The sequence below is a fragment of the Pelodiscus sinensis genome, chromosome 8 (assembly GCF_049634645.1).
Source record: "Pelodiscus sinensis isolate JC-2024 chromosome 8, ASM4963464v1, whole genome shotgun sequence".
NCBI lineage: Eukaryota > Metazoa > Chordata > Testudines > Trionychidae > Pelodiscus > Pelodiscus sinensis.
This window is the reverse complement of record NC_134718.1, coordinates 93,872-119,623: the sequence shown is the minus strand read 5'-3', so window position 1 is coordinate 119,623 and position 25,752 is coordinate 93,872. Positions and strand designations below refer to the sequence as shown.

General features: G+C 53.3%; 1 protein-coding gene across 7 annotated transcripts in view; it reads left to right on the top strand.

The window, feature by feature from the left end:
• Nucleotides 1-5,442: 5,442 nt before the first annotated feature.
• Nucleotides 5,443-25,752, top strand: part of ALDH18A1 (aldehyde dehydrogenase 18 family member A1) — a 98,938-nt gene continuing 78,628 nt past the window's right edge. For 3 of the 7 annotated variants that reach the window (XR_012905502.1, XM_075934429.1, XM_075934426.1), the window contains exon 1: nucleotides 11,278-11,409. The gene's annotated coding sequence lies outside the window, so the exon portion shown is untranslated. Of the gene's footprint in view, nucleotides 5,711-11,277; nucleotides 11,410-11,445; nucleotides 11,465-19,112; nucleotides 19,265-19,730; nucleotides 19,750-25,752 lie in introns of those variants that run through there. The other 4 variants (XM_006129393.4, XM_075934427.1, XM_014576689.3 and 1 more) reach the window with 4 other exon arrangements.

The following is a 25,752-nucleotide window of genomic DNA, read 5'->3' as shown; positions in this document are numbered from 1 at the left end:
ATTTTTGCTGCAGCATTTCAATAGAATGTTTTTGGCTAGCCATAGTGCTCTGATTCTTTTTTTTTTTTACTGCCACATCTTCCCAGAGGCACCAATATTTCATCTGGTTAGGATGTTTTTCCTCGAGGAAAACTCTAAGATAAGAAAGCTTTTGTAAGTCAAAGCTCTAGTTGCCATTTATTCTGGGAATTCCCCTGAGTATAGCCATTCCAAATGCTCAATAATTCCTTAAGTCTCCTTAGTTTCAAACCTGCAGGCAATACCTAGCTGACTGATCATCTGAGACAAGGGAGTCCCAGGCTGTGAAAAACCTTTCCCCTCAGTCGGAGACAGACTTGAGGGAGCAATCTTATCCATGTTAGCACTGTCTTGTCCAAGGACAGTGCAGGAGCCCAACAGTACTACCCTCCCCAAGGATAGTACAGGCGTCCAGCAACACTACCCTCTCCAAGGATAGTGTGGGAGTCCACACAAACTGTCAGCTTCACTCACACTCCTTATGTGCCGGGGGAAACTGCCCTTGCTTTCAGCAGCTGTGCAGTGACACTGACAGCACTGGTGCGGCTGCGGTCCCACTCCGGACTTCACTCACTCAAAACCATGCGCTTGGACTCGCCACCAATCAGTCAGCAACAACAACAACAACAAAATCCAACCCCTATTTGGCTATACCCAGTGTTTTCGTTTTAAATTTCCCTCAAGCCTCTTAACAAAAATTTTTAAGTAAAAGATGACTCTTACCGCCAGCCGGTCCAGCTGGTGACGAGAACAGGGAGGCGGACTGGGGGATTTTAAATGGATCCCTTACCCTCCAGATGCACGCTGTAGTCCGTTCCCATTCCCCGTCATCAGCCTTTCCAACTGGAGTTTCAAGCCATCCCACTTCTGACACCAAATTGAGGGGGAAATCTTGCTCCCCTGGGGTAAAGAGCCCCCAGAAGGGTCCGAGGCCGGAGGTCAAATCAGTGAGGCAGGAGAGAAACCTAGAAGAGAAAACTTTATGATGCATGCATGCAGGCTGTCACACCAAGAGTGAAGCAGCAGCAATGAGAGACAGATTCAGGTATCCTATATACAGAATGCTTAGACAGTTCAGTTGTGGATTGTTCTTCTTTAACATCTCAAAGTCTCAGCAGAAGTACTCTGAGACTTCTGTTCACCCCAGGAGAGCTAGAAGTAAGTTTTACAGTACACAAAGCCACATGAGAACTTGAGTGGAGGAGTCTACAAGGCAAACTGTGACAAAGATAAGGGTTTACATGACAAATTGTGACAGACTAGGAGTATCCATGAACTTGAGATAGGAGGCATTGTAAGGGTCTTTGATTAGAGTTAATTTGATTTCTCTCTGTTACAGGAAGAGAGGCCTGGAAAACTTTTTAACCCTTCCAGCAGTTTTCTTTCAGAGAGTTTTGATTTCTGCACAGTCCCCCCTTTGACACAATTGGAGTTATTGGATTTTTCTCCCACAACGTAGCCATATTGTTTATATTCATCCTTAGTAATATGTCCTAGTTTCCACTTTTAATTATTCCTTTTTAATTTTTATATCATGCAAGCATGGGCGAGGAATTATATGGGCTCATGGTGCCCATGCTCCAGCAATACTTGGAGCTGGGTCTCTCCCCCGGCCGTGCCTGGAGCGGGCCCTGGCCCCCACCTGCCGGCCCCCCCCCCGCGTGTCCTCCCACCCGACGCAAGAATGTCCCCCCGGCCCCCGGCCCTGCCGTGCGCAGCTTTAAGTCCGGCTCCCCCTTTCCAGTGCATGCTGCCAGCTGCTGCTGCCATGTGCGGCATTTACAGGTCAATGGGGAAATGCCTGGGTGTGACATGATGTCGTGGGCCGGGACTTTAAAACTGCTTGGCGCAGGGTTGCGCCGTGCAGCCTAGCTCCGGGTTCGGAGTCCGGGGACTTCTAGGGCCCAAGCGCAGACTCCGGCCCTGCAAAGTGGAAGGCAGAAGGTAAGGGACGGGGGATGAAGGGGCCTGTGCAGAGGGTGAGTGAGAGGGGGAAAACAGGGGAAGGGGTGGGAGAGCAAGAGGTTTGTGTGGAGAGGGAGGGGGAAAATAGGGGAAGGGGTGGGAGAGGAAGGGGCTTGTGTGGAGCGGGAGGGGGAAATAGGGGAAATAGTGGGAGAGGAGGGGGCTTGTGCAGAGGGGGAAGAAAGGGGAAGCCACCAAGGGACAGGGTGGAGGAGAGACAAATGCCAGGGGGCCAAGTGCAGACAATGAGGAAAAGGGCAGGAGGGGAGGTGTCAAGGGGAAGGGGGACAGGGTGATGCTGGGAGAGAAGAGAGAGAAAGGGTATTGGGGGCTACAAGGATGAGGGGGAGGTGCGGGGAGAAGGCTTGAAAGAAGGGGTGGGCATGAGAAAGGTGGGGATGGAGCAAGTCATGTGTGAGAGCACAGAGGGGCATGAGGGGAATGGGGGCAGAGAGTGGTGAGGGGGTGGGCATCAGGGAAAAAGAGGGCAAAGGGGGCAGGGGCAGTGAGGGAAGGGGGAGGCACCAGGAGGGTGCAGGGCTAAGGGGAAGTGTAGGTGCCAAGGGATTCTGGGGGTGAAGCAGAAGGGCAGACACTTGCAGGGAAGGGACCAGCACCAGAGGAGAGAGGCAGGGCAGGTGTATAGAGGTAGGTGTTAGAAGAGGGGATGAAGTGGGGTAGCTCACATGATTAGAGTAGGGCTACTAGAGGAGTGGGCAGGGGGCAGAGAAGGGCTGGTGGAGGGCTGAGGGCAGTGAGAAGGGCAAGAGTCAGGACAGCAGAGTTGGGGGGCAGCAGGCACCAGGGGAGCTGATGGAGCAAGGGGAGGAGACATAGCAGCTAAGAGAAAAGGTAAAGGTTTATAAAATATTTATTAATAACATAGGTGCTACAGTGGCACATCCAAACAAGCCACATGAACTCAGTACTGGTGCACAACACAACATTCATTCTGCTCATGGGAGGAAACTCTTAGGCTATGTCTACACTGGCGACTTCTTGTGCAAGAACATCTTGTGCAAGGGTTCTTGTGCAAGAACACATCCACACTGCCATGTGCGAGCTGTGCTTTTGCACAAGAGCATCCATGGCAGTGTGGCTGCTCTCTTGCTCAAGAAAGCTCCGATGGCCATTTTAGCCATAGGGGTTTCTTGCACAAGAAGTCCCTGAAAAATGCAGGACAATGTAGCACTTTAAAGACTAACAAGATGGTTTATTAGATGATGAGCTTTCGTGGGCCAGACCCACTTCCTCAGATCAAATAGTCAAATGTAGCACTATTTGATCTGAGGAAGTGGGTCTGGCCCACGAAAGCTCATCATCTAATAAACCATCTTGTTAGTCTTTAAAGTGCTACATTGTCCTGCATTTTGCTTCAACTACCCCAGACTAACACGGCTACATTTCTATCACTATTCAAGAAGTCCCTGGTGAGCATCCACACTGCCCTGTTGCGCAAGAGAGCTTACACATGTTAGAAAAGAGCGTAGCTCTTGCACAAGACGCCCTCTCTTACCATTCCGTCACTCCGTACTGTTAATTTCCTTGCGCAAGAGCAGGTGGGCAGTGTGGATATTATGTGGGTTCTTGCACAAGAAGCCACGAGTGTAGACATTGCCTTAGTGTAGACACTTCCCCCAGCCTCTCTGCTCCCGAGTTAATGTCACACACATTGGGTTAATGCAATTGCAGGATAGTTGCATGAGGGGGGGTTGGTGGGGGCCAAACTAATCCCTGTTGGTAGGAGGATGGTGGGTAAAGTCCTTGGAGAGAGGTGACATGACAGCTTTTACTTCTGGTCATGAGTCCATCTTGCCCTGAGTGTGTTACCTCCAGAGGCCTGGTTAACAGGGGTCAGGGGGTGTGGCTACTGGGGCACCACCAAAAATTATACAAACCTGCCGCCCCTGCATGCAAGATCTCCTGGTTAAGCCAAGGTGATCTTTTGCCATACTTTCTATCTTTCCTACGCAGCATCATAATGATAAACATTCAGCTGTGTGCATTTTTGTATGCTCCTTCCATATATTATGCCAGCTCTGTGCAGGTAGCTAGCATAATGGACTTCACGGGAGCTTTCAAAGACCAAAGACTCAGATAAGATACAAAGGCACCCGAGTCAGGTTTATTGTCGAACAAAGTACATTAATAGACGATTGTAGCCATTAATAGGTGGTGGATGGCCTCTGAGCCCCTACATACATGTACCCGCCACAATGGACTTGGCTCAGTCGATAGTATGGATTTTACTATTGGCCCTAGACCAGCCAAAGAATTAAATTGAGGTAACCCAATATTTATAGAGAGAAGTGAACAATTTATGATACACAATGTACATATAATCTTACGCATTAATGACACATTTGGTAACTTCCCTTGTACTTTTCTTCATAGCATTTACTATCCGTTGTCATGATTAAACTCTTGTTTCAAATTATTTTGTTATGTACTTAGCTGGGTGTCTTTGCACTGTCCTGATGGAATGTATTTACATACTTCATGAGCTTTTATTAGTGCTGGCAGTTCTAGTGCCAAGAGACACTGAGTTGCAGGCAAACATTTGCTTTTGACATGGCCTGTCTGTTACTCATAGGGTGCATCTAGATTGGCAAGATTTTGCGCAAAAGCAGCTGCTTTTGCACAAAAACTTTCCAGCTGTCTACACTGGCCGCTTGAATTTGCACAAGAGCACTGATTTTGTAATGTACAAAATCATTGCTTCTTGCGCAAATACTTTCATGCTCCCACTCAGGAAAAAGCCCTCTTGCGCAAGAATACAGACAGGGAAGAACTGTTTTACGCAAAAAAGTCCCGATAGCTAAAGTGGTGATCGAGGCTTTCTTGCGCAAAATCGCGTGTAGACTGGCCACAGATGCTTTTGCGCAAAAGCACTTTTTGCGCAAAAGCATCCGTGCCAATCTAGACACGCTTTTGCGGAAATACTTTTCACAGAAAAACTTTTCAGTGAAAAGTATTTCTGCAAAATCATGCCAGTCTAGATGCAGCCATAGTGTAACTCTTGCTTACTTTGGTTCAAGCATCAGGCCCATGCTTGACCCCTACAAGAGGTGACTCTTCTTGCTGTGTGGAACCTCAGGAGGTGACGAGTTTCTCCGCTTCCTGCCACAGCGATGAGTGCAGGGGGCCTGAGGCCTGCTGTGGTGCAAGGCAGGGAGTAATCTCCCAAATCACATTGTTCAAGGGTGGGGGCTTGGGAGAAGAGGTGCTCTGGGGTAGAGCTTGGACAGGGTTGACCAATAGGCAGGGCAGAGTGGGTTTATCTGTGGCTCTGCACCCATCTAGGGATGACTCTGCTTCTGAGTGGTACATATAATAATGAGGCAGCCAATAGCAGATGTCCGCCCACTTGGGGAGGAGGCAGGAAGGCTAAAGAAGTGGGTTAGTGTGATCATTATGTTCAGGGTTGGGCGAAGGAAGAGGTGGTGAAGAACAGCTTCTGTGGATAGAGAGGGACTCTGAGAATTATTAATCTTTAATCTGTGCTGAGAGGGAAAACCTTTTGTCACTTGTGTACAAAGTCCTTTGCTTCTGGCTTGCATAACTCAATCCTGCTCTACATTTCTGCTCATGATTTATACTCTGGATCTGCAAAAACAACGAGGAATCCTGTGGCACCTTAGAGACAAACAGATTTATGAAGGAATTAACTTTTACGGGTAAAACCCATTTTATTGGATGAATTGGAGTGGAATTTACTGAAGCCAGGGTATGTATAAGGAAGAAGTTATTTGTACTAATGAAGCTAATCCAGTCAGGGTAGACGTGGAGCATTAACAGCATTTGGTGTGGAGATGTGAATATCCAGAGAGGAGAAATTGCCTTTCTAATGTGTTAACCAGTTGAGATTCTTATGCAGTCCTAAACTGATAAGTGTTAAATTTAGGGATATTAGTTATTAATTTAATAACTGTGTAACCGCATCAAATCTTAGTGGTTAAATCATTATTCAGTAGTCCCCAGGGCAGGGCCAGCAGCCAGTGTGCTCTCAGCCCCACTCCTGCAGAGCCCCTTGTCACCCTGTATTGCTGCCTCTGTATCAGGGATGGCAGCAGCCCCTGTCTGCAGGGGGCCCAAGCTCCTCACAGACAGAGGCTGCGCCAGCATCCCATGGAGCAGCCTTTATCTGTGGTAGCCTATCAGAAGCATCAGCATGGGGATGGACGGGGGACAGGCGGCTTCATGGGATCTGGCTCCTGCCTCCCCTGTTTGCCACCTCTGATGGAAGAGGGGGAGGGAGGAAAAGGCGTGTAGTCATAGGAGTATTGATAAGCCTAGGCTTATCAGTTAATTGTGACATGTTGACAACACTGGTTGAATTTGCAAATGAATTCCAGTTCTGCTTCTCCCTTTGTAACCAATTTTTTAAATTCTTTTAAAGAGCTAGAGATGCGGCCCTGTTAGTCTGGTGTAGCTGAAACAAAAGACAGAACTATGTAGCACTTTAAAGACTAACAAGATGGTTTATTAGGTGATGATCTGAGGAAGTGGGTCTGGCCCACAAAAGCTCATCACCTAATAAATCATCTTGTTAGTCTTTAAAGTGCTACATAGTCCTGTCTTTTGTTTTAAAGAGCTGGTACTTAAGTTTTCCCTGAGTAAATTCCAGTGACTGAGGAGTCTCTTTTGAACCTAGCTCTTGAATTGCTCTTCTAGGTTCTCAGTTTTCTTCAGATTTTTAAAGCCTCCTCAACCTCACCTCCCCCAACAGGATTCTTACACCACAAACTCTTCTCTCAGTAGCTGCTACTCCCTTATCCTCCTTCCCCTCTTTTAAATTCTCCTGTAAGATTTCAGCTCTCCTTTCTCCTTCCCCATTCCATCCTATAACTTTCCAATTATCCATTTGTCCAGCCCCAGTAGCACACCCCACCCTGCGCTCTAGACCAGCACCGTATAGATTGCCCCGTTGCAATCCGGGCACAGACTGACCGGCACGAGCTGCCAGGCTGGTCTCGAAGGTGATGCAGCACAGCTGCCCAGGTGGGAATGAGGCCGTGGCACGTGCCAGCTGCCCGGCCTGCGCTCAGTGCTGCCCGTGGCACGTGCCAGCTGCCCGGCCTGCGCTCAGTGCTGCCCGTGGCGCGTGCCAGCTGCCCGGCCTGCGCTCAGTGCTGCCCGTGGCGCGTGCCAGCTGCCCGGCCTGCGCTCAGTGCTGCCCGTGGCGCGTGCCAGCTGCCCGGCCTGCGCTCAGTCCTGCCCGTGGCGCGTGCCAGCTGCCCGGCCTGCGCTCAGTCCTGCCCGTGGCGCGTGCCAGCTGCCCGGCCTGCGCTCAGTGCTGCCCGTGGCGCGTGCCAGCTGCCCGGCCTGCGCTCAGTGCTGCCCGTGGCGCGTGCCAGCTGCCCGGCCTGCGCTCAGTGCTGCCCGTGGCGCGTGCCAGCTGCCCGGCCTGCGCTCAGTCCTGCCCGTGGCGCGTGCCAGCTGCCCGGCCTGCGCTCAGTCCTGCCCGTGGCGCGTGCCAGCTGCCCGGCCTGCGCTCAGTCCTGCCCGTGGCGCGTGCCAGCTGCCCGGCCTGCGCTCAGTCCTGCCCGTGGCGCGTGCCAGCTGCCCGGCCTGCGCTCAGTCCTGCCCGTGGCGCGTGCCAGCTGCCCGGCCTGCGCTCAGTCCTGCCCGTGGCGCGTGCCAGCTGCCCGGCCTGCGCTCAGTCCTGCCCGTGGCGCGTGCCAGCTGCCCGGCCTGCGCTCAGTGCTGCCCGTGGCGCGTGCCAGCTGCCCGGCCTGCGCTCAGTGCTGCCCGTGGCGCGTGCCAGCTGCCCGGCCTGCGCTCAGTGCTGCCCGGCCTGCGCTCAGCCCTGCCCGTGGCGCGTGCCAGCTGCCCGGCCTGCGCTCAGCCCTGCCCGTGGCGCGTGCCAGCTGCCCGGCCTGCGCTCAGCCCTGCCCGTGGCGCGTGCCAGCTGCCCGGCCTGCGCTCAGCCCTGCCCGTGGCGCGTGCCAGCTGCCCGGCCTGCGCTCAGCCCTGCCCGTGGCGCGTGCCAGCTGCCCGGCCTGCGCTCAGCCCTGCCCGTGGCGCGTGCCAGCTGCCCGGCCTGCGCTCAGCCCTGCCCGTGGCGCGTGCCAGCTGCCCGGCCTGCGCTCAGCGCTGCCCGTGGCGCGTGCCAGCTGCCCGGCCTGCGCTCAGCGCTGCCCGTGGCGCGTGCCAGCTGCCCGGCCTGCGCTCAGCGCTGCCCGTGGCGCGTGCCAGCTGCCCGGCCTGCGCTCAGCCCTGCCCGTGGCGCGTGCCAGCTGCCCGGCCTGCGCTCAGCCCTGCCCGTGGCGCGTGCCAGCTGCCCGGCCTGCGCTCAGCCCTGCCCGTGGCGCGTGCCAGCTGCCCGGCCTGCGCTCAGCCCTGCCCGTGGCGCGTGCCAGCTGCCCGGCCTGCGCTCAGCCCTGCCCGTGGCGCGTGCCAGCTGCCCGGCCTGCGCTCAGCCCTGCCCGTGGCGCGTGCCAGCTGCCCGGCCTGCGCTCAGCCCTGCCCGTGGCGCGTGCCAGCTGCCCGGCCTGCGCTCAGCCCTGCCCGTGGCGCGTGCCAGCTGCCCGGCCTGCGCTCAGCCCTGCCCGTGGCGCGTGCCAGCTGCCCGGCCTGCGCTCAGCCCTGCCCGTGGCGCGTGCCAGCTGCCCGGCCTGCGCTCAGCGCTGCCCGTGGCGCGTGCCAGCTGCCCGGCCTGCGCTCAGCGCTGCCCGTGGCGCGTGCCAGCTGCCCGGCCTGCGCTCAGCGCTGCCCGTGGCGCGTGCCAGCTGCCCGGCCTGCGCTCAGCCCTGCCCGTGGCGCGTGCCAGCTGCCCGGCCTGCGCTCAGCCCTGCCCGTGGCGCGTGCCAGCTGCCCGGCCTGCGCTCAGCCCTGCCCGTGGCGCGTGCCAGCTGCCCGGCCTGCGCTCAGCCCTGCCCGTGGCGCGTGCCAGCTGCCCGGCCTGCGCTCAGCCCTGCCCGTGGCGCGTGCCAGCTGCCCGGCCTGCGCTCAGCCCTGCCCGTGGCGCGTGCCAGCTGCCCGGCCTGCGCTCAGCCCTGCCCGTGGCGCGTGCCAGCTGCCCGGCCTGCGCTCAGCCCTGCCCGTGGCGCGTGCCAGCTGCCCGGCCTGCGCTCAGCCCTGCCCGTGGCGCGTGCCAGCTGCCCGGCCTGCGCTCAGCCCTGCCCGTGGCGCGTGCCAGCTGCCCGGCCTGCGCTCAGCCCTGCCCGTGGCGCGTGCCAGCTGCCCGGCCTGCGCTCAGCCCTGCCCGTGGCGCGTGCCAGCTGCCCGGCCTGCGCTCAGCCCTGCCCGTGGCGCGTGCCAGCTGCCCGGCCTGCGCTCAGCCCTGCCCGTGGCGCGTGCCACCTGCCCGGCCGGCGCTCAGCCCTGCCCGTGGCGCGTGCCAGCTGCCCGGCCGGCGCTCAGCCCTGCCCGTGGCGCGTGCCAGCTGCCCGGCCGGCGCTCAGCCCTGCCCGTGGCGCGTGCCAGCTGCCCGGCCGGCGCTCAGCCCTGCCCGTGGCGCGTGCCAGCTGCCCGGCCTGCGCTCAGCCCTGCCCGTGGCGCGTGCCAGCTGCCCGGCCTGCGCTCAGCCCTGCCCGTGGCGCGTGCCAGCTGCCCGGCCTGCGCTCAGTCCTGTCCGTGGCGCGTGCCAGCTGCCCGGCCTGCGCTCAGTGCTGCCCGTGGCGCGTGCCAGCTGCCCGGCCTGCGCTCAGTGCTGCCCGGCCTGCGCTCAGTGCTGCCCGTGGCGCGTGCCAGCTGCCCGGCCTGCGCTCAGTCCTGCCCGTGGCGCGTGCCAGCTGCCCGGCCTGCGCTCAGTCCTTCCCGTGGCGCGTGCCAGCTGCCCGGCCTGCGCTCAGTGCTGCCCGTGGCACGTGCCAGCTGCCCGGCCTGCGCTCAGTCCTGCCCGTGGCGCGTGCCAGCTGCCCGGCCTGCGCTCAGTCCTGCCCGTGGCGCGTGCCAGCTGCCCGGCCTGCGCTCAGTGCTGCCCGTGGCGCGTGCCAGCTGCCCGGCCTGCGCTCAGTGCTGCCCGTGGCGCGTGCCAGCTGCCCGGCCTGCGCTCAGTGCTGCCCGGCCTCCGCTCAGTCCTGCCCGTGGCACGTGCCACCTGCCCGGCCTGCGCTCAGTCCTGCCCGTGGCGCGTGCCAGCTGCCCGGCCTGCGCTCAGTCCTGCCCGTGGCGCGTGCCAGCTGCCCGGCCTGCGCTCAGTCCTGCCCGTGGCGCGTGCCAGCTGCCCGGCCTGCGCTCAGTCCTGCCCGTGGCGCGTGCCAGCTGCCCGGCCTGCGCTCAGTCCTGCCCGTGGCGCGTGCCAGCTGCCCGGCCTGCGCTCAGTCCTGCCCGTGGCGCGTGCCAGCTGCCCGGTCTGCGCTCAGTGCTGCCCGTGGCGCGTGCCAGCTGCCCAGCCTGCGCTCAGTGCTGCCCGTGGCGCGTGCCAGCTGCCCGGCCTGCGCTCAGTGCTGCCCGGCCTGCGCTCAGTGCTGCCCGTGGCGCGTGCCAGCTGCCCGGCCTGCGCTCAGTGCTGCCCGTGGCGCGTGCCAGCTGCCCGGCCTGCGCTCAGTCCTGCCCGTGGCGCGTGCCAGCTGCCCGGCCTGCGCTCAGTGCTGCCCGTGGCACGTGCCAGCTGCCCGGCCTGCGCTCAGTGCTGCCCGTGGCGCGTGCCAGCTGCCCGGGCTGCGCTCAGTGCTGCCCGTGGCGCGTGCCAGCTGCCCGGCCTGCGCTCAGTCCTGCCCGTGGCGCGTGCCAGCTGCCCGGCCTGCGCTCAGTGCTGCCCGTGGCACGTGCCAGCTGCCCGGCCTGCGCTCAGTCCTGCCCGTGGCACGTGCCAGCTGCCCGGCCTGCGCTCAGTCCTGCCCAAGGCCGCGCACGTGCCAGCTGCCTGGCCTGCGCTCAGTCCTGCCCAAGGCCGCGCACGTGCCAGCTGCCCGGCCTGCGCTCAGTCCTGCCCGTGGCACGTGCCAGCTGCCCAGCCTCCGCTCAGTGCTGCCCGTGGCACGTGCCAGCTGCCCGGCCTGCGCTCAGTCCTGCCCGTGGCACGTGCCTGCTGCCCGGCCTGCGCTCAGTCCTGCCCGTGGCGCGTGCCAGCTGCCCGGCCTGCGCTCAGTCCTGCCCAAGGCACGTGCCAGCTGCCCGGCCTGCGCTCAGCGCTGCCCGTGGCGCGTGCCCGCTGCCCGGCCTGCGCTCAGTGCTGCCCGTGGCGCGTGCCAGCTGCCCGGCCTGCGCTCAGTCCTGCCCAAGGCCGCGCACGTGCCAGAGCGCAGTGGCGGGTGTGCACATGCGCGCCCCAGGGCCGCGGAGCCGAGCCCGGCAGCCCAGGCCCCGCCCCCGCCCCCGCCCCCGCCCCCGCGTGTCTGGCGCAGCTGGGCGGCCCCTCCCACACGGGGCGGAGCGCACCGGAAGTGCCCCGGGGCTCCTGGAGCCGGCCTCGCTCTCGCCCCAGACGGGTCCTGCCGCCTCCCTGGCTGCCGCGCGCAGGCCGGGCCCGCAGAGCGCGTGAGCGGCGGGGCACCAGGGCGGGAAGCGCTGGGGGAGGGGCGCGGGCATGCAAGTGAGGAGCTGGGGGGCAGTTCCCTTGCGTGGGGATGCTGGGGGGCGGGGCTTGCGGGGATGGGGGGGCAGTTCCCTTGCGTGGGGATGCTGGGGGGCGGGGCTTGCGGGGTGGGGGGCAGTTCCCTTGCGTGGGGATGCTGGGGGGCGGGGCTTGCGGGGTGGGGGGCAGTTCCCTTGCGTGGGGATGCTGGGGGGGCGGGGCTTGCGGGGTGGGGGGCAGTTCCCTTGCGTGGGGATGCTGGGGGGGCGGGGCTTGCGGGGTGGGGGGCAGTTCCCTTGCGTGGGGATGCTGGGGGCGGGGCTTGCGGGGATGGGGGGGCAGTTCCCTTGCGTGGGGATGCTGGGGGGCGGGGCTTGCGGGGATGGGGGGGCAGTTCCCTTGCGTGGGGATGCTGGGGGGCGGGGCTTGGGGGGATGGGGGGGCAGTTCCCTTGCGTGGGGATGCTGGGGGGCGGGGCTTGCGGGGATGGGGGGCAGTTCCCTTGCATGGGGATGCTGGGGGCGGGGCTTGCGGGGATGGGGGGGCAGTTCCCTTGCATGGGGATGCTGGGGGCGGGGCTTGTGGGGATGGGGGGGCAGTTCCCTTGCATGGGGATGCTGGGGGGCGGGGATGGGGGGCAGTTCCCTTGCGTGGGGATGCTGGGGGCGGGGCTTGCGTGGGGATGCTGGGGGCAGTTCCCTTGCATGGGGATGCTGGGGGGCGGGGATGGGGGGCAGTTCCCTTGCGTGGGGATGCTGGGGGCGGGGCTTGCGTGGGGATGCTGGGGGCAGTTCCCTTGCGTGGGGATGCTGGGGGCGGGGCTTGTGGGGATGGGGGGGCAGTTCCCTTGCGTGGGGATGCTGGGGGCGGGGCTTGTGGGGACGGGGGGCAGTTCCCTTGCGTGGGGATGCTGGGGGGCGGGGCTTGCGGGGATGGGGGGGCAGTTACCTTGTGTGGGGATGCTGGGGGGCGGGGCTTGCGGGGATGGGGGGGCAGTTTTCTTGTGTGGGGATGCTGGGGGGCGGGGATGGGGGGGCAGTTACCTTGTGTGGGGATGCTGGGGAGTGGGGCTTGCGGGGATGGGGGGGCAGTTTCCTTGTGTGGCGATGCTGGGGGGCGGGGCTCCTTTTCTTTCTGGTGAACTTGATACTTATTATACCTAATAGGATGAAGCTGACTTTAAAGTAATAATTTAAATAAAAGAGCAGCTGCTGAACAAGACCCAGAAGCAGCACCCTGAAAGGTTTTTCCAGTACCCTTTCTGAAAGCTGGTATGGTACGATAGGCATCATAGGGGATGCACTAAACACAATGCTAAGACTATAGTGTGGAGATCTGGCATACTTCATGTACATCACATGCAACGTTACAAATCAATGGTTATTACATAAGAACAGCCAGATCATGTCCATGTCGGCCATGTCTGCCAGCAGTGGCCAATTTCAGGTGCTCCAGGGAGAATTAACAGAACAGGTAATTCATTCCCTATTACCCCTTCCAAATTTCTGTAAAACAGGCCAGGGACACCATCCCTGACATCTTGGCTAATAGCCATTGATGGATCTGTCTTCCTTGAATTTATCTAATTCTTTTTTGAACCTTGATATAGTCTTATCCTTCACAACATTCTCTGGCAAGCTTTTGCCCTGGCTGATGGTGTTGTGGGAAGAAATACTTCCTTTTATGTGTTTTTAAATCTGCTGCTTGTTAATTTCATTTGGTAATCCTTATTTTTTGTGTTAATGAGGAGTAAATACTTCTTCCTTATATACTTTCTCCAGACCATGACTTTATAGACTTCTAGTGTATCTCTCCTTAGTCATCTTTTTTCTAAACTGAAAAGTCCCGGTTTTATTAATCTCTCCTTGTAATCTCTTCTTCAGTTTCTTTCCTCATTTCCTATTTAGGAAGCATTGTTTGGGGGGAAAGGGGAGTGACACTTTGTCAAAAATGGCATTCCCTATTTGACCAGTCATCTGAAGAAGTGGGCTGTGCCCATGAAAGCTCATGATACCATCTTCGTGTTTTGTTAGTCTATAAAGTGTTACAAGACCATTTGTTGTTTTTTTTCCTGTACAGACTAACTTGGCTACCCCCTGAACTAACATTACTCCTCTTTGAGGATCCTGTTTGAGGATTAATGTTGGTTCGAACCAAGGGGTTCGAACAATGCAGTGGCGAGATCATGCTAATGAAGTATGGGATATTTAAATCCCCTCTTCATTAGCAATTTTGGTCGCCTACATTTGCATCCCTAGCTTGAACTAGGGAGCAAGTGTAGATTTACCCACAGTTTTGAAAGGGAGCCATGACCCCTGGCAGGGGAATTGCCAATTTTGAGCAGAGTGGTCAATGTGGAGCATTGTGGGACTGCTGCTGGGGTACAGATAGGGTTAATTTGAGTAATACAGTATCTGCACTCGCACTGCATCAACCTAAGTACATTGATAATGGGTGCATGCCAGAGGTGGCCAATAATTTTTGATGGGAGCCCACTTCAAGATTTTGGTAATTGATCATGGCCACACTTTTCTATGTTTGAGGTACAGTGTCTGGGACAGAAATTGTGTGCAGAAGGGAACTTGAAATAAGGGATTGTGATGCAGGGTCCAGGAGGGGATATGGGTGCAGGAGAAGATTCTGATGTGGGAGAGGTGTGTAGGAGGTGGTGCCGGGTGTGGGAGGAGAGCTGGGACACAGGGGAGGGTGCAGAGAGTTTTGGTGGTTACCTGGGGCAGGTGATTGGGATGCAGGAATGGGAAGGGGGTATGGTGTAGGAGAGGATTCTGGCCTGAAGGAGGACTGTAGAAGGGGGTACAGAGTCCAGGAAGGGGTTGTGACCTGGAGGAGAGGGGATACAGAGATCTTGGGTGGTGACCTGGGGCAGGGAGGGTGTGGGAGGAGATGGGGTGCCATAGCCAGACTGTGGTTGGGAGGTTCTTACCTAAGTGGCTTCTGGCCAGCAGCCCAGCAGGACCCTCAGGCAGGCTCCCTGCCTGCTTCAGTCCGAGGGTGCTCAAAGTAGCTGGCTCCCAACACAGTCATCACAGCTTCCATTGACTGGTTTCTGCCATGCAGTTTTACCCAGTGGAGAGGCCAAATGGTAGCACCGCAAACTGAAAGTGAGCCCGACCCACTGTAAACCTCAGAAACCCCCTGTAGGCAGGGATCGCTGAGTTGTGAAAATATGCATCCCTCAAATCGAGGGCAGTGTACCAGTCTCCTTTCTGTAGGGAAGGGATGATAGATGCTGAGGTGACCATCTGGAATTTTGCTTTCTTTACAAACAAGGTTAAGTTCCTTAGGTCTAGAATGGGACTGTAGTCCCCCTTTGGCCTTGGGGATAAGGAAGTAGCGGTCGAAAAACCCCTGAGTATCTCCACCCAGAGTATCTGGAGTTCCCCCTATCAGATACGGACCAGACTGCTGTAGGATAGCCAAATGCTGAAGACTATGTACTTTAAGCCTTTGAAATCTGAAGGGAGCCCAGGCACTGCCTTTGGCTTGGGGTCTCTAGGCACACTGGTGCTAGACACAAGATCTGCACTCCACGGTACTGAAAGTTGTGACCTGATGGTCCCAACTGCCTAGCCTCTGGGACGAGTGCTGACTCCTTTTTATCATAAGCATCCCCCTCGCAAAACTCCAATGTTATGGAAACTGCGTTCACAGGATAACTCTCCAAGGCATGTGATGTTTATTACCTAGTGAATGCAGACTTTGCCCAGGATTCTAAAAAGTTATTGCTCTTTACTTAATTGCACAAGAAACAGACATATACAAAAATCATGGCTATGTCCAGACTATGCTAGACTTTCAGAAAAGGATATGCTTCTTTCAAGCTCACTTTCGAAAGCGGCACTTTCAAAACTGAAAGTAATCTAGACGCGGTTTTGTTGGCAAACCCCTGTGTGTCGACAAGCCACGTAAACCTAATTTTTTAAGGAAAAGTGGCTTGTCGACAAATGGGAGTGTTGGCTGACAAAATTGTGTCTAGATTACTTTCACTTTTGAAAGTGTCGTTTTTGAAAGTGAGCTCTAAGAAGATATGCAAATTCCTGCAGCATTTGCATATCCTCTTTCGAAAGTCTAGCGTAGTCTAGATGTACCCCATGAGCCCCATTATATAGTTCCTTTTGTCAGTTTCCTCACCCTTTATAACACTTGTTGGGTTGAGGTCAGGATTCTCTGGGGATGTCCAGGATCTTTCTGCTGCAGCTTACGGCTTGATTTCTAAACCTGGAGTCTGACACACTCTCCCTTTCCCCCTTCCCTCCGTCCCCTCCCACCTCCGTTAAATGAGGCTGCTTTAATCTTAGTTGGTCTGTCAGTTAAACTGGGTCCCCATTACAGAAGCATGATTCTATCTTCATCTCATCTGCCTAAAATATCCTCTCTGCGCCTCCAAATCCTTCATTCATGAGTCCTCCTTAAATCACTGCTTTGTCGTTTCCATCTGTGTGTCCTGTGTGGAGATGTTCCACTTTCCAAATGCTGACTTCTTTTCATAAATTCTAAGGCCAGAAGGTGATCATCTAGTCTGACCTTTATCATACAAGACAGAGAACTTCCTCACAATAATTCCCAGAGCAGTTCCTTTCAGAAAAACGTTGAATTGTCGTTTTAAAGCTTGTCTGTGGTGGATAATCCACTACAGCATGTGGTAAATTATTTCAATGGTTAATTGCTCTGTTTAAAAAAATACACCTTGTTTCTAACGCTAATTTGTCAAGTTTTAACTTCCAACCATTGGATCCTGGTAAACCTTTGTTTGAATGAAGAGCCCATTATCAGATTTTTCCGCATGTAGGGAAATCACTCCTTAACTTTCTCTTTGCTAAGATAAATAATTTGACCTCCTTGAATCTATTATTAAAAGGCATGTTTTTTAATCCTCTAATCATTCTTGTAGCTCTTCTCTGAATCTTTGCCAGTATATCAAAAGCCTCCTTGAATTGTGGAGGCCAAAAGTAGACACAGTATTCCAGCAGTGGTATACCAGTGTCAAATGTTGAAATAAAATAATTTCTCTGCTACTCAAGATTATGTTTCTGTATCCTAAAATCTCATTTCTGCTTTTGGCCACATCATCACACTGAGAGCTCATGTTCAGCTGACTATCCACCAGTGTTCCCTCTGGTTTTTTTTTTCCACCCCTGAGCAGAATGAATTTTCTTACGTGCACCAAGTGTGGAGGAGATGTGTGACACCTCAACTCCGAGTTGCACATCACCTTCATATTGGTGCACCTAACATTCATGTGGTGGCATTGGAGCCACTGGCTTCTGAGTGTGGAAGGGGACTCAGGACTGGGGCAGAGGGTTTGAGTTCAGGAGTGTGAGGGATCTGGCTGGGGATGCAGGCTTTTGGGTGGGACTGCAACAGAGAGGGTGCAAGGGCTCTGGCAGGGGGTGCAGGCTCTGGTGTGGGGCTGCTCCCTGCTGTAGAGGTGTTCCATTCTTCTGGCAATGGCAGCTTAGTGCTAAGGCCTGCAGCTCTGTGTCTATCCTTCCTCCCACTGGCTGCGGCAGCTTCAGGGCTTGAGGCGAGAGCTCTTTCTCCCTGCTGCAGCCCTTTTTCAGACTTGCTGCTTCCCAGGACAGACCCTGCCATGCTGTAAGCATGGGACACATTCTCTGTTCCTAGATTTATAAATTTTAGATGTAGCCATATTAAAGTCCAGTATGGCTGTGTCTACATTGTCAAGATTTTGCACAAAAGCAGCTGTTTTTGCACAAAATCTTGCCACATGTCTACACTGGCTGCGAGTATTTGCGCAAGAACACAGACATTGTAATGTACAATATCAGTGCTTCTTGTGCAAGTACTCTGATGCTCCCGCTCAGGGATACGTCCTCTTGCGCAAGAGGCCAGTGTAGACAGGTAACATCAATTTCTTGCGCAAAAAAGCCCAATGGCTAAAATGGCCTTCGGAGCTTTCTTGCTCAAGAGAGCGTCTACACTGGCATGGATGCTTTTGCACAAAGGCACATGCCAGTATAGATGCTCTCTTGCGCAAATACTTTTAACGGAAAAACTTTTCCTTTAAAAGTATTTGCGCAAAATCATGTCAGTGTAGACGCAGCCTATATGTTTTCACCAAGTTTACCAACCAAGCCAGATCATTCTGGATCAGCAACATGTCCTTTTCCTATTTTACCACTCCCCCATTTTTTTTTTTTTGGTCATTTGCAGTCGGGAGGGAAGGAGGAGGGGAGAGCCGCCAGTGGAAGCAGCAGTGGACATGGGAATCAGGGTGGACTTTGGAGATTTTGGGGGCGGGGAGCAGCCAGCGGAAGTAGAGCTGCGCAGGGGGCTGATCGGGAGGAGGAGTAGGGGAGAAGCGGCTGCCGGAAGCAAGGCTTGCCTGGGGTATCGGAGTTGGCCGGGAGAGAATGGGGGGGCCGGCAGAAGCAGGGCTGCCGGGGGGCGTGAGGTCGGGGGTAGGGAGCTGCCCAGGGAAGATGTGGGGGGAGGGGGGAGGGGAGAGAGAAGCGGCAGCCGGAAGCAGGGCTGGACGCGGGCAGCGGGGCTGGCCAAGGGAGATTGGGAGGAGAAGTGGGGGAGAACTGGCTGTCCGAGAGGGGGTTGGGAGAAGTGGGGCTGGCTAGAGGCACGGGGGGGTGGAGCGGGACTGACCTGGCCATATGTCGATCTTGGGGCGCTGCCCCCCCAAAACACGAGTGAGTCCGGCTTGGGGATTCTATTGTGCCCCACTGCCACCCCCTGGAGTAGCTGCAAACTGGCTGGCTGGTAGACACACTCGTGCAGCCTGAGCACATTTAGCAGCCAAGCAGTTTGAAACTACAAACTGATACAACTAGTAATAATAAAACGACTACAGATTTTAAAGTTGTTCCCTGCAGCCATGAGGGCTTAGAAATTTACTTCATTAAAAAAATACGAAAGTTAAAATTCTTGGGTAATGCAACCTAAGTAGCCAGAGATTTAATAACACCAAATATTAAGATTATGCCAATCTTAATAGTGTGCATTGCTGAATTTGTTTGGAATTGCACTAGGAAAATAGGACTAGAGCCAAAATGTCTGAATAAAGCAGAGAAGTCAGCTTGCATTTTGTAATGTCTCTGAAGATGAAAGGAATATAGAAATTACAAACGCTGTTATAAAAAAAAAAAACCCAAAAAACCCCAGACCTACAATGGCTTTCCCTTCACTGTCATTGAAGAGGAAGTCAGCAAAGAGCAATTTCTCTCTCCCCATAGTGAAAAGACCTGTGAGGTTACAGAAAAGCAGGGGGTGAGGGGGGCAAAGAGGTTGGAGTAAAGGTAGAATTGAGGACCAGCCTGTCCCTGAAAGTAGAGAGGAGGGCATCTGCAGCCAGTCTGCATATATTATTAGAAAACTAGTAGGCTTGGAGAAATGAGGGTGCAGGATGGGGGAAACCAGCATGCTTTGTGCTAAGCGTGGGAGTTGGTCTGTCTGGTTTATGCTGGGGCTTGCCACTCATAAACCATTTATTGATGCTATAGTCTTAAAACTCTGGATTTTGTGCTGCAACGTGGAGTAGAGTTACATCAGCTTCTGGGACAGGGTGGGAGAGGTGTGTTCTGATGGGAGGGAAGAGCTTGGACTGAGGATACGTCAGCTTCTGGAATAGCTCTTGGAATGCCCTGGTGGAGCTGATTTGGCTTGTAGTGCTGGAAGCTCTGGGATTGGCTGTTGCAGATGAGCTGTGTCTGTCTTCAGTTGATTCTACAGAAATGTAGTCTTGTTTCCTGACGTCTCTGTAGCTCCTGCTGGCTTCACTGCTGCTGCTGTCAGAAATTTTTCTCGTATCACAGCAGGACGTGTCAGGTACAGAAACAAATTTTCTAACTGTTCTGACCTCTGCACGTGGACTGATATTTGCAGGTGATAGGATTTTTGTATATCCGGAGATTGCATTTTGCAGTCTGTTTTGAGTAAGATTAATTTCCTGTTTGTGCTTGAGTGACCATTGGGCCTGACGATAACATTGACGAAGGGGCAAACTAACCCATGCAGTTTGAAGAACAGTTTAGAGTATGGGCCTGGGAGTCTATTCCGAACTTTGCTGCAGATTGTCTGAATCATCTGGGCAAGTCACTTAACTTGTAGAATTGCATTTTATAGTTGAGATACTCAGCACTTTAGAAGAGTTTTATACTTACTCTCTTATTGAGAGGAAATACAGGCTTTTCTTCTTCATAGGGATCCCTGATGCTTTTGGATGCAGATTTTTCTGATACAACTTGTTGCTTGATGTTGTGAAGACCAAGACTTTCACAGAGTTCAAAAAAGAACTAGATAGATTCGTGAAGGTGAGGTCCATCAATGCTTATTTGCCAGAATGGATAGGAATGGTGTCCCTAGCCTCTGTTTGTCAGAGGCTGGGAATGGGTGACAGGGGGCGAGATCACTTGATGATTGCCTGTTCTGTTCATTCCCGCTGGGGCTCCTGGCATTGACCAGTCAGAAGACGGGATACTGGGTTGGATAGACCTTTGGCCATTTTTATGTCGCTGGAATGGATTCCTGACAAAGGAGGGTAAAACTTGGGATAGATCTTGTATTCTGCATTGTTGCCGTCTGAATATTGTAAACTGTTATAAAGCATGAGTGAATTTATTTGCTGTCTGTGGGCAAAACCGTGCTTTATTCTGAGTACTACTTGATGTGAATCATAGCTGTTTTTATACAATTGCCTTTTTTGAGCATGAATTTTCTCATCCTCCTTGGCTTAGCACAGAATCGCTTAAATAAAAGATTGTGTGTGGGGGCCCTTTTCAGGTAACATATCTTATGTATTTCAAAATTGGGCATTGAGAGAAATGCAAGTTCTTAACAATTTGTTTATATGCTTTTGATTCTGTTTTTTAAATTTAAATTCTAAGGAAATTAAATACAAAAAATTGTAACATTAAGGTTAGAATTCTCAATCCACCAGAAAAAGCCAAGTTAAATTCCCAGGAAGCATAGACTCTACTTCATTGCCCATTGTATATAGTAGATGGTCCAGTGGTAAAGGTGGTCACTTAGGAATTGGGAGGCCTGGGTTCATTCCTTGTTCCGCCGCAGGCTTCATGTGTGGTGTTAGGAAAACCACTTTCTTCATTCTGTTCGCTATCTATAAAATGGGGGATACTATACCGCCCTACCCTAATGGTGTTAAGGGAAGATGTGGTGAAAGATTGAGATGCTCAGATACTATGGTGGTGTGGGCCATATATGTACCATGGATAGATATAATCTCTCAACAGTGAGTAACATTTTCTTTCTGGAAAAATAACACAAGAGTGGCTTTGCCCTTCTCTCCCATATTTCTTCTTTTAAATGAGGGTTTCCAATATTTAGTGGGAAATTTCTTTAGCGTTTAGTTTTTGACTACCAGTCCTACTAATCTGGTCTATGCAGGTTCTTATCCTTACTCTTAATATCAGTGTCTTCTGGGCATGCATTAAGCAATCTGTATAGCACATGTAGCATGCTTATTCCTTCCTTGAAAAACAGGTGAAGTTTTAAAAAAATGGCTTGCTGCATTATACTTGTTATTGAAGGGAATGTTTTTTAAAAAGTGCCTTGTATTTGGAACAGAAAGTGGTTTGAGTTGATTCTTAAATCCTATTCATCATTGTTATCAACCAGTAGATCAGAATCTGCTGGTAGATCTTGGAGCCTCTGACAGATGATCCTGACTAGTTTGGCCAAGAGGCTACCAAGTGCCTGCACTTCAGCTGCCCCTCCCTCCACTGCTGCACATCGCCTGCCCTTTGCCTTAGAGCTGTCTCCTCAGGAACCTCCTGCTTTCTGTGCAAGGGAGAAGAGATTGCTGATGTCAGGGTGCCCACTCTCCCACCCTGTATCCTATCTCCATAGAGCAGAGAGGGGGCACAATAGGACTTGGGATAGTTTGCTAGCTGCTTTAGGGAGTAGTGAAGGGCCAGCATGTGATCGTGAAACTGAAAACCATAACATAATTCCTCCCTCTGTAGGTATGCATTAAATTTACAAAAGCAAACTTAGTTCTTCTTTGAGTGAAGTCCCCATGGGTGCTCCACGGTTGGTATTGGGCTTGTCCTGGCGCCACAGATCAGAGACATGCAGGCAGGCTGCAGATGCGCAAGCAGAGAGCGACATTCCTACCTTTTCCTCAGTTCCTTTTTCGCCGCCCTCAGCTATGGACAGTGCTCAAACCCACTCCTCAGTGCACTTCTGGAAAGCAAAGACATAGTAGTTTAGTTAGAAGCACCCAGGATTACAAAAAAAAAGAAAATCCCACAAAGCAACCAAGCACAGACGGCTCTGCTTATACAACTATAAGCATCATAGTCCGCCATTGGGAGACACGCCAGGCTCTCCTAAAGACAAAAGATGTGACAAATGCCAAGACTCTGTGCCAGCTTCTGATGGTCACAACAAATGTATATGCTGTTTGGGGGACACGCATGTACCACAAAAATGTGTCCACTGTTGCAGCCTGACAGCAAGAGCTCACAGGGAAAGAGAGCTCACAATACACATACTGTCCATTGACAACGCTCTAGACTCCCCCCCCCCCCCCCCCATAACTATAAAGGGGGCAGTAAGGGCTTGGCTGCGACATCCCCTCAGGGCAACCCCTCCAGTCCTTTAAAAGCGTGCTCGAAACCAGACCCTCACCAGCCCACTCCCTCCTGTCAAGAATAAGAACATAACGGCCATGCTGGGTCACGCCAACAGTCCATTCAACCCAGTATCCTGTCTGCCGACAGTGGCCAATATTGGATGCACCAGAGGGAGGGAACACAACAGATAATCCTTACATGATCCCTCCCCTGTCATCCACCTTCAGAGAAACAGAGGCTAGGCACACCATTCCTACCCATCTTGTCTAATAGTTATTGATGGACCTAACCTCCATGACTCTTTCTAGCTCTTTTTTGAACCCTGTTAAAGTCCTGGTCTTCACAACATCATCTGGCAAGGAGTTCCACAGGCTGACTGTGTGCTAAGTGAAGAAAAACTTCCTTCTGTTTGTTTTAAACCCGCTATCTATTAATTTCACTTGGTGACCCCTAGTTCTTCTATTGTGGGAATCAGTAAATAACTTTTCCTCATTCACTTTTTCCGTAAGTCATGATTTTATAGACCTCTTTCATATTCCTCCTTAGTCTCGTCTTTTCTAAGCTGAAAAGACCAAGTCCTTCATATGGGCCCCATTCCAAACCCCTAATCGTTTTTGTTGCCCTTTTCTAATGCAAAGATATCTTTTTTTTTTTTTAGATGAGGTGATCCCATCAGTACATAGTATTCAAGGTGTGGGCATCCCATGGTTTTATATAGAGGCATTAAGAGATTCTCTATCCCTTTTTTAATGATTCCTAACGTTGTTTGCTTTTTTGACTGCCACTGCACACTAATCAGAAGGGTAGCCGTGTTAGTCTGAATCTGCAAAAGTGGCGAGAAGTCCTGTGGCACCTTATAGACTAACTGAAGTATAGGAGCATAAGCTTTCGAGGGCAAAGACCCACTTCGTCAGATGCATGCATCTGACGAAGTGGGTCTTTGCCCTCGAAAACTTATGCTCCTATACTTCAGTTAGTTCTCTGAAAACATCCACTCAGTGTGCAGTAGCGGCGAGGAGTCCTGTGGCACCTTATAGACTATCTACAATGACTCCAAGATCTCTCTCTTGCATAGTTATAGCTAAATTAGTCCCCATCATATTATATGTATAGTTGGGATTATTTTTTCCAATGTGCTTTCCATAGAATGAGTAAGGGAGATGAACCAGGCATGGCAAAATCTTGAGCCTCCTCACTAACAGGCTCACAAGCACTCTCTAAACAAGCAGTGAAACCAGCTGCCCAGCCATCAAAAAGGGCACCTACTAAGGGCCCTCATGTAACAGAGGCATCACTGTCACTAATGGCACCTGGGATGCTGTGGGCACACTCGCTATCCCCGGCACAGTGTGAACCCCCAGCGCAACCTTCAGCACTGGCGCTGAGAAGTGATGGGGTAGCTGCAGCTTCCTTTCAGTACCTCACACTAACCCTAGATCCCCTGGGGTATCAACTGCTACCATGCCACCACTGCAGGTGCCAGCGGACTCAGCCACGGGACATAAATCATCATTCCACCGCCATTCCCCAGTGTGCAAAACACAAGCTCCACCAATACCTGACAGGAGAAGTAGAACCAGATCCACCACTGAGCCTTAGGCATGACACCGTTCACTTTCCCCATTGTCAATAAAGGGCTTGCTAGCTGCACCACGCTCACCTGCTTTATCACTAGTCAGTGCCTACTGCGGGGATATGAGGAGTATTTTCTCCTTGCAACACTCCTCCCCTGATAGAGCACATGCATCATATGGGGCATACAGGCTACCGCCTTCTCCATATCCCCGTGGCACCCTGATTGGCAGCACTATTCCAGGCATAATAGCCGATGGTCCCCCTATCGCTACTGGGCACCACGACACACCTCCAGCTGCCCCTCCTACACCTGCACAGAGGTCACAGCCCTCTATACACTCAGATCCATTGCATTCCCCATCTGAGGGCTCGGATTCAAGGAAGGGCAGATTGAGAATGATCCCACAGTCAGAGATGCCACCAAACTGTAACTCCTCTCTACTCCTGATGAAGCGGTTATCTCAAATGATCCAACACCTAATGACGACCTCAAACAATTCCAGGACTTATTCAAAAGAGTGGCACTCAGTCAGGAGGTCGTCTTATCAGAGGTGCAGGAAAAACACCACAGGCTTTTAAAGAACCTGCAGCCCTCTGCAAAATCCAAAATTGCTCTGCCTCAAGATGAAGCAATACTTGAGGCAGCTGTTGAAATATTGCAAACACCAGCCACGGCTCCCCTACCCCCACCCCTCCAACCAACAAAAGGGCTGATAGAAAGTACTTTGTCCCATGAAGAGGCATGGACTTTCTATACTTCCTTCCTCCCTCAACCCTTTTCTGTGAAGATCCAAAAACCCTCAACACAAAGCACATACACTGGACAAAGACCACAAACACCTGGATGTCTTTGGGAAGAAAATGTACTCCTTCTCAACCCTTCAGCTTTGCATAGCCAATTCCACAGCACTACTTGCCAGTCATGATTTTGATAATTATGCAAAACTAACAGAGCTCATGCAGCATCTCGCAGAGGACAAGAGACCAATCCTTAAAGCGGTCATTAAAGAGGGTACTATATGCTGTACAGCTCTACAAATGGTCCTCAGTGCTGCAGATACTGTGGCAAGAGCTACTGCAGCGTCTGTAGTAATGAGGCATGCATCTTGGCTTCAAGCAGCCAGAGTCCCTAAGGATCTCCAGGCCAAAGTAGAGGACCTGCCATTAGATAAAGCCAAATTGCTGCAGGGACCGACAAAGGCTTGCACTCTAGCAAAGATTCGCGCACCACCTGGCGCACATTGGGGATGTACACTCCCCCCACCGAAGGGTGTGTAGCACTTCCTGTCAAACTACAGGGATACAGCCTTTAGCAGACAACAACAATATCGACCTTTTGAACAAAACTGCTTTCGACCATGGAACCAACGCAGAAGAGCTCGAAACAACTGCTCTTCTGCGACTCAGGCCTCTAGACTGCACATTTGATAATTTGGTCGCAGGTCTACTCAACCTCCCTTCCACATCAGTACCAGGCAAGGCCAACATATTTCACCACCACTTGTGCCCCTTTTATAATCAATGGCCAGCAATCACTACAGATTGTTGGATCTTAGAAATCATCATCCGTGGATATTTTATCCCTTTCACAGAAATCCCCTCAAATCTCCCCACCTTCTCCCTCCCTCTTCAGGGACCCCTCTCACAAAACATTGCTCCACCAAGCAGTTCAACGCCTTTTCAATATAGGAGCTATCGAACAAGTCTCCAAACTAAGGATGTTAAAATGTGGTTAATTGACTAGTCGATGGAATTTCCGTCGACTAGTCGATAGGCACTTCCACATTCCTCCTTTGAAATGTACAAGAGCCTCCGCTGGGGCTCCTGTACATTTCAAAGGAGGAATGTGGAACTCTGCATACAGCCCGGGGCCAGCGGGAAGTCCCACTGACTCCGGGCTGCACACGGGTGCCTGCTTTGAAATGCAGGGTCTCTTGTGCATTTTAAAGCCAGGGAGCCTGGTATCCATGGCTTATCGGATAGTTGACTAGTCTTTTACATCCTTACTCCAAACAATACGAAAGGAGAGGTTTTTAGTCCAACTACTTTCTCACTGAAAAGAGAACGAGTTGAAGGCCTGAACAGGGGTTGAAGGCCTATCTTGGACCTACATCAGTTAAACAAATACATTCACAAGCAATGTTT